Source organism: Nicotiana tabacum, chromosome 3 (assembly GCF_000715075.1).
Source record: "Nicotiana tabacum cultivar K326 chromosome 3, ASM71507v2, whole genome shotgun sequence".
NCBI classification, from domain to species: Eukaryota; Viridiplantae; Streptophyta; class Magnoliopsida; order Solanales; family Solanaceae; genus Nicotiana; species Nicotiana tabacum.
The window spans coordinates 134,332,276-134,348,859 of NC_134082.1; the positions used below are offsets into that span (position 1 = coordinate 134,332,276).

The window sequence follows — 16,584 nt, forward strand, 5'->3', positions numbered from 1 at the left end:
AAGCAATAACTCTACCCTCCTGCATCAATACACAACCAATACCAACTCTCGAAGCATCACAATACATGGTATATGAACTTGAAGCTGATGACAAAACTAACACTAGGGATGTGGTCAAAGCTGTCTTGAACTTCTGAAAGCTCTCATCACACTCGTCCGACCATACAAATGAAGCACCCTTCTGAGTCAACTTGGTCAAGGGCGTTGCGATATATGAGAATCCCTGAACAAAACCACGATAATAACTTGCCAAACCAAGAAAGCTGCGAATCTCTGTGGCTGAGGACGGTCTGGGCCAACTCTCAACCGCCTCTATCTTCTTCGGATCAACTTGAATACCCTCATTGGACACCACGTGCCCCAAGAAAGCTACTGAACTAAGTCAAAACACACACTTGGAGAATTTTGCATAAAGCTTCTCCTCCCTCAATCTCTGCAACACAACTCTTAAATGCTCCGCATGCTCCTCCTGGCTACGCGAGTATACCAGAATATCATCAATAAAAACTATGACAAACGAGTCGAGATAAGGTCGGAACACGCTGTTTATCAAATGCATGAATGCTGCTGGGGCATTGGTCAGCCCAAAAGACATTACCAAGAACTCATAATGACCATATCGGGTCCTGAAAGCTGTCTTAAGAATATCCGAGTTCCTGATCTTCAACTGGTGATAACCTGAACGGAGATAAATCTTGGAGAATACTGTCGCTCCCTGAAGTTGGTCGAATAAATCATCAATGCGAGGCAAATGATACTTGTTCTTAATTGTTACCTTGTTCAATTGTCTATAATCAATGCACATCCTCATAGTGTCATCCTTTTTCTTCACAAATAGAACCAGCGCACCCTAAGGTGACACACTAGGCCGAATGAACCTTTTATCAAGGATTTCCTGAAGCTACTCCTTTAATTCCTTCAACTCCGTTTGTGCCATACAATATGGCGGAATAGAAATGGGCTGAGTGCCCGGCACCAGGTCAATACCAAAATCAATATCCCTGTCCGGTGGTATGCCCGACAGGTCTGCGGGAAACATATTGGGAAAATCCCTCACAACTAGAACATAATCAATACTGGGAGTCTCAGCACCAACCTCCCTCACAAAGGCTAGATACGAAAGACAACCCTTCCCAACCATACACTGGGCTTTCAAGAATGATATCACTCTACTAAGGATATAATCAGTCACACCTTGCCACTCAATCTGTGGCACACCCGGTATAGCCAATGTGATTGTCTTAACGTGATAGTACAGAATAGCACGACACGGAGATAGCCAATCCATGCCCAAAATGACATCGAAATCCACCATAAACAATAATAAAAGATTCACACAGGACTCTACACCCCTAATAGTCACCACACACGACTGGTACACACGGTCTACAATAACAGTATCGTCCACTAAGGTAGATACATGAACAGGTAAAGCAAAAAACTCACGAGGCGCACCCAAATAACGAGCAAAGTAGGATGAAACATAAGAAAAAGTGGAACCAGGATCAAATAATACAGAGGCATCTCTGTGGCAGACTGAAACAATACCTGTAATAATAGCATATGAAGAAATAACATCGGGTCTGCTTGGAAGTGCATAGAAACAGGCCTGACCACTACTTGATCGACCTCCCCCTCTAGGGCAACCCCTAGTTGATTGACCTCCACCCCAAGCTGGCTGGGTGAGCGGCGGTGAAGTAACTGGCGCTGAAGCCGATGACTGACCCCTCTACTGAGATGAACTCACAAAACGACGAGGGCACTACCTCCATATATGACCCATCTCACCACACTCATAATAACTCCCAGGTGCTGGAGAAGGGGACTTAAGGGAATCCCTCGCACCAGAGTAACTAGAAGATGCACTTGCCATAGAAGAGCCCTGAACTAATGGAGCACGGGACGAGCTCTGAGCTAGAAGGGAACTAAGTGATGACTGGCCCTAATGAGAACTGTGAGAACCATGACCCGATGACACCCCACGATAACTTGGGCGAGCTGGCTGAGCATGCTTGAATGGACGGCCTCTGCCATGCGGAAACTGACCTCTCAAAGGAGTACTACTATAGCTACCAGATCCTCGAGGTCTCTTGGACTCCCTCTCCTTGCGCTCCTAGCGACAAACAGACTCAATCTCCTGAGCAATGTCTACAACCTCCTCAAAGGTAGCAGCAATCACCCTCTCCCTATTCATGAGAATACGAAGCTGATAAGTGAGGCCATCAACAAACCTCCTAATCCTCTCTCTATCTGTCAGAAACAACCAAATATCATGACGAGCTAACTCGGAAAATCTAATCTCATACTGCATCATAATCATCTCTCCTTGACGCAACACTCAAACTCCTTACGCATCTCCTCTCTACGGGACTGCAGCACATACTTCTCTAGAAAGAGAACGGAGAACTGCTGCCAGGTAAGGGGTGTTGCACCAACAAGCCTATGCCTTTCAAAAGCCTCCCACCAAGTGAAGGCAGCTCCAGAAAATTGATAAGTAGTGAAAGCGACTCCGTTGGTCTCCAAAATACCCGTTGTACGAAGCATCCTCTGACACTTATCCAAGAAGCCTGAGCATCCTCGCCTTCTGCACCACTGAAGGTCGGAGGCTGAAGCCTACCAAACCTCTCCAATCTACGATACTCATCCTCTGGCATGGCAGGAACTACATAGTCCTGAGCAGCTGCAACTGGCTGGGCTGGATGTGCCCCCGGGTTCTGAAGTCCCTGCATGACCTGCTCAGGTGTGCAAGCGGGGGGAGTCTGATTGCCTCCCCTGGCCTGAGAAGTAGCTACGGCTGTAGTGGCTGAAACCACCTGAGCTAGGCCAGTGCAAATTGATAGAATCTAAGCCAAGGGCTCCTAAAGACTCGAAATCACAATGGGCACAACTGGTGCTGGAGTTGGTGTTGTTGGAGCATCCATAACTGGGACTTGATCCTAAATTGGGGCAACTGGTGGATCTGCAGGTGTTGCCCTAGCTGCTGTGCGGGCCACACCTCTGCCCCTACCGCGACCGCGACCACGTCCTCGACCTTTAGTGGCCACAGCTGGTGGTACTAGTGGTTGTCCATCCTGACCGATAGCGCGTGTCCTCACCATCTGTGAGAGAATAGAATAACAGAAGTTTAGTACTCAGATCAACAAATTCGCACGACAAGAATTTCAAGAATATGAAGTTTTTCCTAAAGGTTTTGTAGCCTCTCGAGGATAAATACAGACGTCTCTATACCGATTTATGAGACTGTACTAAACCTACTCATGACTCATGAGACCTATGTAACCTAGGCTCTGATACCAACTTGTCACGACCCTAAATCCGTACACGGTCATGATGGCGTCTCTCGTGAAGAAAAGGCCAACCGACACTTCCCATTTCAGTATTTAACAATTTAACAGTAAGAAACAGTCTAAAGCATAATAATATAGTCCAAGGTTTAAGCAGATGATAGTATAATATGCAGAATACAACCCAATACAGCCTGATACTGGGGTGTCACTAGTCATGAGCATCTAAACAATCCAGAATACTCAGAGGAACTACAAGGTTTAATACAGAACTAAGAACATGAAGAAATAAGATAGGGAAGAGCTCTGGGCTGCGAACGCCAACAGCTACCTAGAGACTCCTCGGATCTGCCTGAGCTGGAACTGATCATTACTTGGGAGCGGGACCAGATGCGCCTGAATCTACACACGGGGTGTAGGAAGTAAAGTGAGTACTCCAACTCAGTGAGTAATAATCATAAATAAAGACTGAAAGCAAGAAATCACGTAAAGCACATTTGCAGACTATAATGAAGCAGTAAAACCAATGAAAGGTATGTGAAAGTCATTTAACTCAAATTAAACTTCACGAAAACCTTTTTCAACAATTTAGGCAGGTAAATGACAGGCAATTAAGGAAAATAAACACATAAAGGTTTGCCCCTCGGGCACAGTATCAACAAATTTGCCCCTTGGGCAATATCTCAAACAATACCAGCCCTCGGGCTATATCTCACATCACAATAGGTACTCGCGCTCACTGGGGGTGTACAGACTCCTGGAGGGGCCCCTTACGGCCCAAGCGCAATATCAAGCCATTTCGTGGCATCATCACTAGGCCCTCGGCCTCATATCAACAAGCCACCTTGTGGTATACATATCTCAGGCCCTCGACCTTATAATCAATATCAATTGTTTTCTCACAACATAGGCCCTCGGCCTTACTTAGTCAAAATCCTCACAAGCCACTTGGGCAATAATAAAACATGATTCTCAACCCAAAATTTCATTTAAAAGATCACTTAAGTGTTAAAATAGAGTAAACATGGCTGAGCACAAAAAAAATAAAATATAACATGACTGAGTTCAAGTATAAAGTTAGAACAGTGAGGAAATATCAATAAAAGTCCCTTAAGGGTTCAAATAGTTGGCACGAATCCCAAATATGACATTCAACCCAAATAATGATGATAGCAAATAGATTTCAGTCAAATACGTGGCAAAATAGTCATTCGAGACGGACTAAGTCACAATCCCCAACAGTGCACGACCCCAAGCTCGTCATCAAGCATATGCGTCACCTCAATATAGCACAACGATGTACAAGTTCGGGGTTTCATACCCTCAGAATATTATTTACAATCATTACTCACCTCAATCCGATCAAATCTCTAGCTCGCGACGCCTTTGCCCCTCGAATCGACCTCCACTCGCGTCGAATCTATCAAAAATCAGAATGAGGACGTCAAAATATGCTAAAGGAACGAAGCCCAAGCAAAAATAATCAATTTATAACACAAATCCCGAAATTACCAAAACCCGACCCCCGGTTCCACGTCTCGAAATTCAATAAAAATCACATTAATGGAATCCTTATCCTCCCACGAGTTCATACATACCAGGAACACTGAAATTGGAGTCCAAAATGGCCCCTCAAATTCTCATTTTAAAGTCTCTTAATCTCAAGCCCTAATTCCTCAATTTTTGGCATAGATTCCATGATTTATTAGATAGATTTCCCAATAGAATCGAGTTTTAAGTCCAAGAATCTTACCTCCAAGTTATTCCCCTTGAATCCTTTTCAAAAAGCTCCAAAAAAGATCAACAATGGAAGAAATAAACCCCAAAATCGCGGACAAGACGAGTATTTAAACATTCTGTCCAGGTCTAAAATCCTTCTTCGCGAACGCGGTCAAACCCTGACGTTCGCGAAGCACAAAAATTCCATTGACCAAAAAACTCTTCTTCGCAAACGCGATGCCTCAGCTTCACCAACCTACACGAACGCGATGCCTACCATTTCGGCCCTTCGCGAATGCGGGACTCCCCATCGCGAATGCGAAGGCCAAACCTGATGCCTCCCTTCCTGACCCTTCGCGAATGCGAAGAGCAAAATACTTGCAATAGCTAAAGCCAAAATATGTAACTTTTCTTTAACTTAAAATGATCTGTTCAACCCTCCGAAACTCACCCAGGCCCCTGGGACCTCAACCAAAGGCACCAACATATCCTAAAACCTTATTCAAACTTGTACCAATCTTCAAAATACCTCAAACAACACAAAATCAACCAAAACACATCGGATTCAAACCTAAGTTTCCAAAATCTTTTGAATTCCGGTTTTGATCAAAAACCCAAACAAACCACGTCCGAATGAGCTGAAATTTTGCACATACATCCCAAATGACACAACGGAACTACTGCAACTCTCGGAATCCCATTCTGACCCCTATATTAAAATCTCACCTACCAATCGAAAATCGCCAAAAATTCACTTTCGCCAATTCGAGCCTAAATCTACTCCAGACCTCCAAAACTCATTACGATCATGCTCCTAAGTCCCAAATCACCTCCCGAAGCTAACCGAACCATCATAACTCCTATCCGAGCCCTCTAACACATAAGTCAACATCTAGTTGTCTTTTCCAACGTATGTCACGACCCAAACCGATGGGCCCCGACTAGCACCCAGTGCCTCTCCTATCATTGCGCACTAACTTGAAACTACGGGACTCTGAACATATGATGTCATACTTTAGCTATGGGCCACATTGCAAGATAACTGCGAGTGCTGACTAAATGTCAATATACAACTGGGTCGACAAGGCCGTCATAACTATTACAGCTGACAAACCAACCAAATATACATACAAGGAATGAAAGCCCAACATACTGCACTAACTGACAAGATATGTCTACAAGCCTCTACTGATAGATATACTATGATCGGAACGGCTCTCTGACCTACTCATGACATATATATACGTATATATACAAGATATACATAGGGCTCTATACCCGGAAACACCGAAAGGCGTGAAGCTTACCAATCAAGCTGAACTCGAGCAACACTTATTGAAGAGGCCTACTCGTCTGTCTGTCTGACCTGCACGCATGAAATGCAGCACCCCCAGAAAAAGGACGTCAGTATGAAATAATGTACTGAGTATGTAAGGAAATATACTGAAAGTTGAAACTGAACTAATAATATAATAACTGCAAGTAGCTGGAAGTCAAAGATAATCTAAAGATTGCTTACTTGCTGATACTGACTCAATTCTCTCAATATAGTAAGTAAAATAGCTATCCGTCCCTATAAGGCTCGGTATTTATATATATAACTGCTCTGCCATAGTAGGCTCGCTCATAAGCATTCGGCCATACTAGGCTCTGTATCTCGGCCAACTAGGCACGCTCATAAGCGCTCGACCACAATAGGCTCAGTATATATATAGCTGCTCTACCGTAGTAGGCTCGCTCATAAGCGCTCGGCCATACTAGGCTCTGTATCTCAACCAACTGGGCTCGCTCATACGCGCTCCGCCACAGTAGGCTCGGTATATAACTTACCATTTGATTAGAGGTTGCCCAATAGGGGCCCGCCCATTGATTATAGCTCGATGGTAATGAAAATACTTTTAATACTGTATTTATACAAATTCTCTGCTCTCTTGACTGGAAGAAGAAAATACTAACTGAATATGCAGTCCCGATAAGGAGAATATTATAACTTACAACACTAGAAAAATATACGCAATTTGCGAGACTAGCAAAATATACGTAAATTCCGGGATATGAATATAATGACGAGATCATGCCAAATGAAAGAAGAGCTTAGCCTTAACATACCTGGAGTAGAAAAAATTCCATATACTATTCTTGACGAGGATTGCACCGTACTCTTCCAGAACCGCAAAATTCCACGTTACTAGTATTCCAACAAATTCCTTTTTTTTTGAACGAAAACTACCTCTGTGTGTAACGTTTTCTTGAATCTTTAAGGAGGAAATGTTTCCAATCTTTCTCATGTATTTGAACTTAAGAATGAATGAAGATAAGAAAGTATTTAACATTTTCGTGAATCATTTTAAGAAGGAAATGTTTCTGATCTCATTTGGAGCTAAGAATGAAATGAAGATAAGAGTGCATTTAACGTTTTCTTCAATCCTTTTAAGAAGGAAACATTTATGATCTTATTTGGACTCAGAAATGAAATAAAGACAAGACTTTTTCAAGTCTTATTGTTACGTAGATTTTAATTTGACTCACATACGTTGCCACATGGCATATATGACTTATGAGTCATTCTTGCCTTGTGGTATTTGTGCCACGTTTTTTTTGGAGTTACTTAATTAAGTTTTGTCCGCTTATTAGTTAATCGGGTAATATCCTGTTACTCGGTAATTAATCAATTACTCGCAAAATCGAGAATTATTCCCACTTACTTAAAATATTACTCACTTTTAACATACTTTGTATACCTTACTATCATGACCATGTAGTACCTTGTATGGCACTAGTCTATAAATACCAGGTATTTTAGCTCGGGCCATATTTTATCCTAAAATGTTAAACTTTGACAAAATTTATTTTCTTAGACTTGCTCCCCCTTTCACCTTCATGAATTTACTAATCACTTGTGAAATTGCAAAATCCTTATAATCCCCAAATAATCTTTTCCTTGGACCGATGTCAATTACCTTACGACAAATTTAATGTAAAATACTGCAGGTTCAACACTGTCGTAATTTATTACTGCGAAGCATAATATCTCCGTAATGTAATAATTCTAGGTAGAACACTGTCGTAACTTAATATTGCAGGATCTAATATTGACGTAATATTGTGGGGTGTAACATCATTCCCCCCTTTGGAATATTCGTCCTCGAATGTTGATTGATGCTCTTATCATTTTTATAACTTATAGCTCTTATGAATACATTAATACTCTACTTGTCATTCAAGCAGTTGCTCTGTGAATAAATTCAAAGTCTAGGGTATTCCCCCCTTTAGTCTTTTTGCTCATATCATGACCTGTGGTCGAAATCTTCCTAATCATGCAACTTTTGTTACCTCTTGTCATGCGGCCTGTATGACCCTGACTTTGTAGGTGCACTTATGCGATTCATCTTTCCTTTTTCTTTTTACCTTTTAGTCAATCTGTAGGCCTTGCTTTGTATATACAAGGCTTAATAGGATGCCTCTCTGGGCCTCTATAGGTATATTGAATTCCTTTGCTCGATACTTTGTTGGATTTACGAATATTGCTATATCTCATCGCATAGGTCCGTTTAACCATCCGTATGAATTTACTATCATAACTCTTACATTAATTTATCGCTGCTGAGGTCTGTTACCAAGTCCCAACTCACTCTCATTGCTCATTCCATATGTATAAATTTATGTCCTTTAATGCTTCCTCATTACTATTCATCTTTAGAATGACGGCCTAATCTTATCTCATACTTTGTAACTTTTGTCCATCCATTGTTGATTCACCTCAATATTGATCTACAATATGCCACTGATAACTTAAACTTTTATGTAATATTGCTGCTAGGATTCACGTTTTATCGGGGAACGTCTGAAATGATTAGATTGATCCACCTGGGGCGATACCCTGCTTTCATAACCGTACCTCATAACATCCCAATGTGATTCACCTTGCGTGGACACTTTAATTCTATCCAATTCATAAGATCCATTTCTTTTCTTCGTTGAATCATTACTCAATCAAAGTCCCAAACATCATTTTTTTTCTATCACAATTACACCCTCATTCTATTACTAGGGTGGATCTAAATGCTATTAGTCTTAGACTCCTTTGAGTACATTCAGGCTATAGTGAGCTTTGTATAATTTAGAGAAACCATCTACTCTTCTTGTTTTCATGGGCTTAATCCTGAGGACTTATCCATTTTCGTTACCTTCTCACTCGCCCTTTCTTATCCTTAATCTTGTCTTCTAGAACCTTGTCGCTTCACCATATAGTGGCTTGCGACCTACACAACTCTATTTATATTACTTGCAACCTTTCAACTTGCTTGCATCATAGATTTCCTTGTGTCATTCTGGGACACTAAGTGAGATATCACATCGTCTCTAACTCTTCTTTACTGTCTTAATTAGCCTCCTCGATACCTAGAAACCATAGGCTATGAGATATGCCACTGATTATGCCGCTATCATTCCTGGATATTGAATCCCAGCACTTCTAGCCTTCTATCCGGAGTATGGACTATTCACAAATTCTGCCTTTGAGTATCTCGTACGTTGTTCACTTTTACCTTACTTACCTTAAAATCTCGTATTGTATCTTCTATCTCTTTCATAACCTCCCTTCTACATAGGTATAATTCACGTCTATAACTTGAAGCTCTATTATAATACTCACACCTCTGTACATATACAATCCGGTGGGAGTTTCATACTGACTTTTTATGAGACTGGTTCCCTTCTAACTAGCTTTATCATAGAGTCGTTATAGAACATAGTCGTTATGCTATCTCTCTTGCACCTTTAATATTAAGAGTGATTCTGAGGTCTATAATTCTCTTGCTCCCTCCTGTTTCGCTTACTCGATGTAACTATTTAGTCTCATTTTCTTTCTGATCAGCCTCTATGTAAGCTTAAGCTATCTTCCGACCTGCAGCTCTCGGTATTAGTTATTACTTTAGCCTTTCATAGGCGCTGAGGGATATTTATGATAAAATCCTTTAACAATTCAATCCTTCGTCTATGACCTGGGCTTAATTTTTTCTTTTAACGTATACCAGAATCTTCTACGGCTGTATATGATGCAGGTATAGAACTCCAAACTCTTAGGTGTGTTAATAACGTGACCCACTCGGGATCATTGATCAAATAATTCTTTTGTTCCATCTTGGCTTTTTTCAACGTACGCTATTACTTTTCCTGGTCTTTCTGTCCCCTCGTTGCGTCCATACTTAGCTCATCTTAGTGACTATACATGTCAGAGTTTTTTTTCTTTTTTTGCAACTCATATGATCTTGAATATTCATTTTGATTTTTACTTCCCGTTTATTAGCCATGGTAGGTGTCACTTTCTTTTTGGAGTGCTTAGGTTGAAGCCTTCTGCCTTATTTCCTCGGCTAGTTTTTCGTTGTAGTACTTAGGGAGAACTCTTGACTCTTGTAAGGCTGTGAGCTTATTACGGACCTTTTGATGTCCTTCCTTGCCTATAATTATCAGTAGTTGCTTACTTCCATGGCTTTGTGCTTATATGATTGCTTCTGGACTGATATTTTTACTGCCTTCCCAGTGGCACTTCTTTTATCCACGTAACACTAATACAGTACATTTAACTACCCCGACTCTTGTTTTAATATATCTCAAGTATTATAATGATATTCTCCGAGGCTGAATTCTCCATGTTGGGTACTACTATGTTTATCTTAAATGATCTGGTGACTCGTCTGTAACCTCCTGTTTAGCCAAAACTGAGATCTTTCTGACCAATTACTAACTACTCGTTGGCTCATTCTCATATCAATATTCCTCGTAATCTTTCTTAGGTTATTTACTTTGTTTTAACTTATGTCTCGTACTGGATCCTTATTTATTAATAACAGTTCGGGCAGGAACCTTTACTTCCTCTCCTTGACATCATGCTTGCACAATATTCTTGAATCGTAGCGTATCTATAAGATTTGGATAAGTGCCATCTCATTCCTATTTTATTTATCACATTCTTCCTTTACCATTCCATAGTCACTAGAACCACTTAATTCTGACTTAATGCCACATTACTCCATATTCCCCCTTTTAGGGGTGTACTAAAAGCTGAAGCCACGAGGATCTACCTATAGATATTTTACCTCTTCATCTTTGGCATCATTTCTCAACATCAATGATCCTAACTCGCCTTGCGGCAATTCTTTTTGTACCAAGGTTAAGAAATTTCCTTACTCATGAGGGAAAACACCTAGTGTAACTGGCATATCCAGTCCCTTAAGATGAACTTTGCTCACATTGCTTGCTGTAGGGAAGCGTCCTCCTGAATGATCATCCTCTGAATTTCTCATGAATCTTCTTTTGTCGTCCATTCTATTATTAGCAGAACAAAATCTGAAGTTCTTATGGTGGCGACTATCACCAGTCCCTCAGTCCCTAATTCATGTTTAGTTTATCTTATTTACCAGCCCATACTGATCTCTATTACTCTGGGGATTAACTCTCTTCTGGTAGTCGCGTTGAAGTCAAGAAATTTATTTCTTGAAATGAGGACATAATTGTATGGCCTATACTCTTTTGTTGTCCTACGGCCCGTCACTTCTCGTTTCTTTCTTCACTTGAATATAGATTTTGTAATATTGTCATCTTTTGATATACCGTTGTTACCCATGTATCACATCTTACTCATAATGCTTTATTAAATCTTTTCTTATTTCCCGCTAACATTTATGCCTATCACTTTATTCTAAAAACTTGAACAAGACATTCTTTTGCTCTTAGCTTCCCTTTGCTCTATCCAATGGCTCTTCAAGTTGCTTAACGTCCTCGCTTTACTAGGGATGCAAGCCACCCTAAGGTAATATTTATCCCTTCAAGGATTACAATGCATGTCTTTGTAGTACTCATATCTGGCTGCACTATTTCAGAGTGCACTATCTGGTGTCTCATAAAGAGATCTATTAGCATATTTGCAATACCCTTCGAAAATGTCAATTGATGCAAACAATTCACCCATCATATCTTTTTATACTACTTCTGTTAATCCCCACAGGCATATTTGAAATAGGTGCAACCAATTGTATATACCTCTATTACTGTTGAATATAACTCGAAAATCATATGTTCCTCTGCCTCATTATAAATGCTATTAACCTCCATTAACTGGGGGCCTCGTATCCTTCTTCATCTTGCTTCTTTTACTTGTTGAAACTTGTATTTATCATTTTAATCTCTCGTTATCTTTCACCATAAAGATGGATAGACATTCCTGCCTTATGACTTCTTATCAAGAAATTTACACCTTTCAGTATACCCATGATCTGCTAAAGATCTCACAATTACATATCATAGGCAGTATACAAAAAATCAAATTCCTCTGACTCAGGTCTTCCACAACTATCTCTCTTTCCAACCTTCTTTCTGGATGTAGGTATCGTCTTATTATGAATAAAATAGAATTTCGGAATTTGAATTCTTATAAGTGAGCTCTACCACACGATCTAGAGTATGAAGAAAGAGTGACAATCCCAAATGCCCTGTAGTCTCCTGCTTATAAGTGTGGTGCACGACACACCCATAAACAAGACTCTACTAGACACGGCTTGTAGACTCCATAGGACAGAACTGCTCTGATACCACTTTTGTCACGACCCAAACTGATGGGCCCCAACTGGCACCCAGTGCCTCTCCTATCATTGCGTACTAACTTGAAACTAAGGGACTCTGAACATATGATGTCATACTTTGGCTATGGGCCACATTGCAAGATAACTGCGAGTGCTGACTAAATGTCAATATACAACTGGGTCGACAAGGTCATCATAACTATTACAACTGACAAACCAACCAAATATACATACAAGGCCTGAAAGCCCAACATACTGCACTAACTGACAAGATATGTCTACAAGCCTCTACTAATAGATATACTGTGATCGGAACGACTCTCCGACCTACTCATGACATATATATACGTATATATACAAGATATACATAGGGCTCTAGACCCGAAAACTCCGAAAGGCATGGAGTTTACCGATCAAACTGAACTCGGGCAATACTTATTGAAGAGGCCTACTCGTCTGTCTGTCTGACCTGCACGCATGAAATGCAACGCCCCCAGAAAAAGGACGTTAGTACGAAAAAATGTACTGAGTATGTAAGGCAATATACTGAAAGCTGAAACTGAACTGATAATATAATAACTGCAAGTAGCTGGAAGTCAAAGATAATCTGAAGATATGCTTACCTGCTGATACTGACTCAATTCTCTCAATATAGTAAGTAAAATAGTTGTCCGGCCCCTATAAGACTCGGTATTTATATATATATAACTGCTCTACCGTAGTAGGCTCGCTCATAAGTGCTCGGCCATACTAGGCTTTGTATCTCGGCCAACTGGGCTCGCTCATAAGCGCTCGGCCACAGTAGGCTCGGTATATATATAACTGCTCTGCCGTAGTAGGCTCGCTCGTAAGCGCTCGGCCATACTAGGCTCTGTATCTCAACCAACTGGGCTCGCTCATACGCGCTCCGCCACAGTAGGCTCGGTATATAACTTACCATCTAATTAGAGGTTGCCCAATAGGGTCCCTCCCATTGATTATAGCTCAATGGTAATGAAAATACATTTAATACTGTATTTATACAAATTCTCTGCTCTCTTAACTGGAAGAAGGAAATACTCAACTGAATATACAGTCCCGATAAGGAGAATATTATCACTTACAATACTAGAAAAATATACACAATTTGCGAGACTAGCAAAATATACGTAAATTCAGGGATATGAATGTAATGACGAGATCATGCCAAATGAAAGAAGAGCTTAGCTTTAACATACTTGGAGTAGGAAAAATTCTGTATACTATTCTTGACGAGGATTGCACCGCACTCTTACAGAACCGCAAAATTCCACGTTACTAGTATTCCAACAAATTCCTTTTTTTTTTGGAACGAAAACTACCTTCTGTGTGTAACGTTTTCTTGAATCTTTAAGAAGGAAATGTTTCCAATCTTTCTCATGTATTTGGACTTAAGAATGAATAAAGATAAGAAAGTATTTAACATTTTCGTGAATCATTTTAAGAAGAAAATGTTTCTGATCTCATTTGGAGCTAAAAATGAAATGAAGATAAGAGTGCATTTAACGTTTTCTTCAATCCTTTTAAGAAGGAAACGTTTATGATCTTATTTGGACTAAGAAATGAAATAAAGACAAGACTTATTCAAGTCTTATCGTTACCTAGATTTTAATTTGACTCATAAGTTGCCACATGGCATATATGACTTATGAGTCATTCTTGCCTTGTGGTATTTGTGCCACATTTTTTTTGGAGTTACTTAATTAAGTTTTGTCCGCTTATTAGTTAATCAGGTAATATCCCGTTACCCGGTAATTAATCAATTACGCGCAAAATCAAAAATTATTCCCACTTACTTAAAATATTACTCACTTTTAACATACTTTGTATACCTTACTATCATGGTCATGTAATACCTTGTATGACACTAGTCCATAAATACCTGGTATTTTAGCTCGGGCCGTATTTTATCCCAAAATGCTAAACTTTGACAAAATTTATTTTCTTAGACTTGCTCCCCCTTTCCCCTTCATGAATTTACTAATCACTTGTGAAATTGCAAAATCCTTATAATCCCCAAATAATCTTTTCCTTGGACCGATGTCAATTACCTTACGACAAATTCAATGTAAAGTACTGCAGGTTCAATACTGTCGTAATTTATTACTGCGAAGCGTAACATCTCCGTAATGTAATAATGCTGGGTAGAACACTGTCGTAACTTAATATTGCAGGGTGTAATATTAACGTAATATTGTGGGGTGTAACAACTTAACCTTCCTCAAAAGAGACTAAGTGTCTCAAACCTTACCAATTCCTTTCCGAACCCTAACCAATCAACCTGATCACATATAGAGCCATTATACAAAGCAATAAGAAGCAAAAATGGAGGAAATAGAGCTGTAACTCATGAGACGACTAATCGGGTCGTCACACTAAATAACTAAGCGACAATCCACCTTTTTGGTGGAAAACCTGAGTAGATAAAACTATCACTACGAAATTTGTGTTTAATCACTACATGTATGTGACGTGTGCATTTAAGTATTTTTCTTCCAAAAGTCAACATTTAGTGATGAGCTTTTTATGGTACCTAATAATTTTATAGGTTAAATAGAGATGATACAATGATCGTCGCTAATTTATTTATGCTATTAGTGACAAAAACTAAGGTTGAAAAAATATAAAACTTTTAGTGACGAAACTATTTTGTAGCCAAACTATAACTAATTTTAAGACGAATAATTATTTGTCACCAATTGTGTGCAACATTAGTGACGAAAGTAGTTTGTCACCAATAATATTAATTTTGTGGCTAATGTTAATCAATAATTGGTGCCAATTAATTTTTTGATGGGAAACTTTAGTAGACAAAAATTTGCTATGAAATTTATGTTTTGTTACTAAAAGTATGTACCTCATGCAGTTAAGTACGAAATATAATTTTTGTCACAGAAATGAACAATTAGTGACGAATTTTCTATTGTAGCTAATATTTTCGTAGTTAAAAATCACATTTGTTGTAGTGCACCTTTGGATCGTTAGAAATAAGTTCTACTTTGAGAATCCACACCATACACCCTCCATTAATACAATTCTACAACTCACCCAGGAATATCAATACCTTGTTAATCACTCTACCAAACCCTACACCCAAATATCTATGTATGTAAAATGGAACCCACCCCCAACCAAAGTTTTTTGTCTAAATACGGATGGAGCTGTTACACAGGGCAATTCACGCGCAGGCTTTGGCGGGGTATTCAGGGATTACAAGGGCAATTGGGTTATGGGATATGCGAGTCATTCTCCATCTACCATTGTTATGAATATTGAACTCATGACATTATTACGTGGTTTACAAATGGCATTTACGCACCATTTAACACCACTTCAAAACCAGATGGATGCACAAGAGGTAATTAATATGATCAATAACAACAACTCACTACACTCATCTATTTTACTTGATTGCAGGACCTGATCCAACACCTGAATAGTCCACCACTCAACCACACTTACAGGGAGCAAAATATAGTAGCCGACAAACTAGCATATTTTGGTATGGAACTGAAAGGCACTACTATCACCTTTTTTGCAGATCCTCCTCACTTCTCCTCACTTCATATAGCAGGACCTTTTGAATAACAAATATGGAAATGGACAGCTTAAAAGGGTACCAAGAAGCAATATTTTTTGCATGGACTCAACACACCCCTTGGTACCCAAAATGCAGCATCTTCTACAAGCTCTACTCCTATAACAACAGCTGTCTTGCACGATGCTGACCAAAAGAGCAGTATTAGTTCTATTTCTAAATATAGTAATAGTAGTAGTTTTAATTATCCTTGTAATGTACAACGACACAACATTACCTCTAATATACTCCTAGGCTCCTTGTATCATTACCTGCGGGCAGCAGCTCCCTGTAACGTTTTTTTGGAATAGTTAATATAAAGTAATCTTCAAAATCCAAAAAAAGAAGAAGACAATTTTAACTCCATGTAATAAAAAAACATATAGAGATAGAAAGGAGGATAAAT

The 16,584-nt window shown here is 39.6% G+C and overlaps 1 long non-coding RNA gene across 1 annotated transcript; it reads right to left on the reverse strand.

Annotated features, from left to right (window-relative positions):
* Positions 1–3,441: 3,441 nt before the first annotated feature.
* On the reverse strand, positions 3,442–7,455 carry LOC142175098 (uncharacterized). Its single transcript, XR_012704291.1, has 4 exons — positions 7,113–7,455; positions 6,311–6,369; positions 4,637–4,704; positions 3,442–3,686 (listed from the first exon to the last, which is right to left on the reverse strand). It is a non-coding gene; the product is annotated as an uncharacterized LOC142175098 (long non-coding RNA).
* Between the last annotated feature and the right edge of the window lie 9,129 nt (positions 7,456–16,584).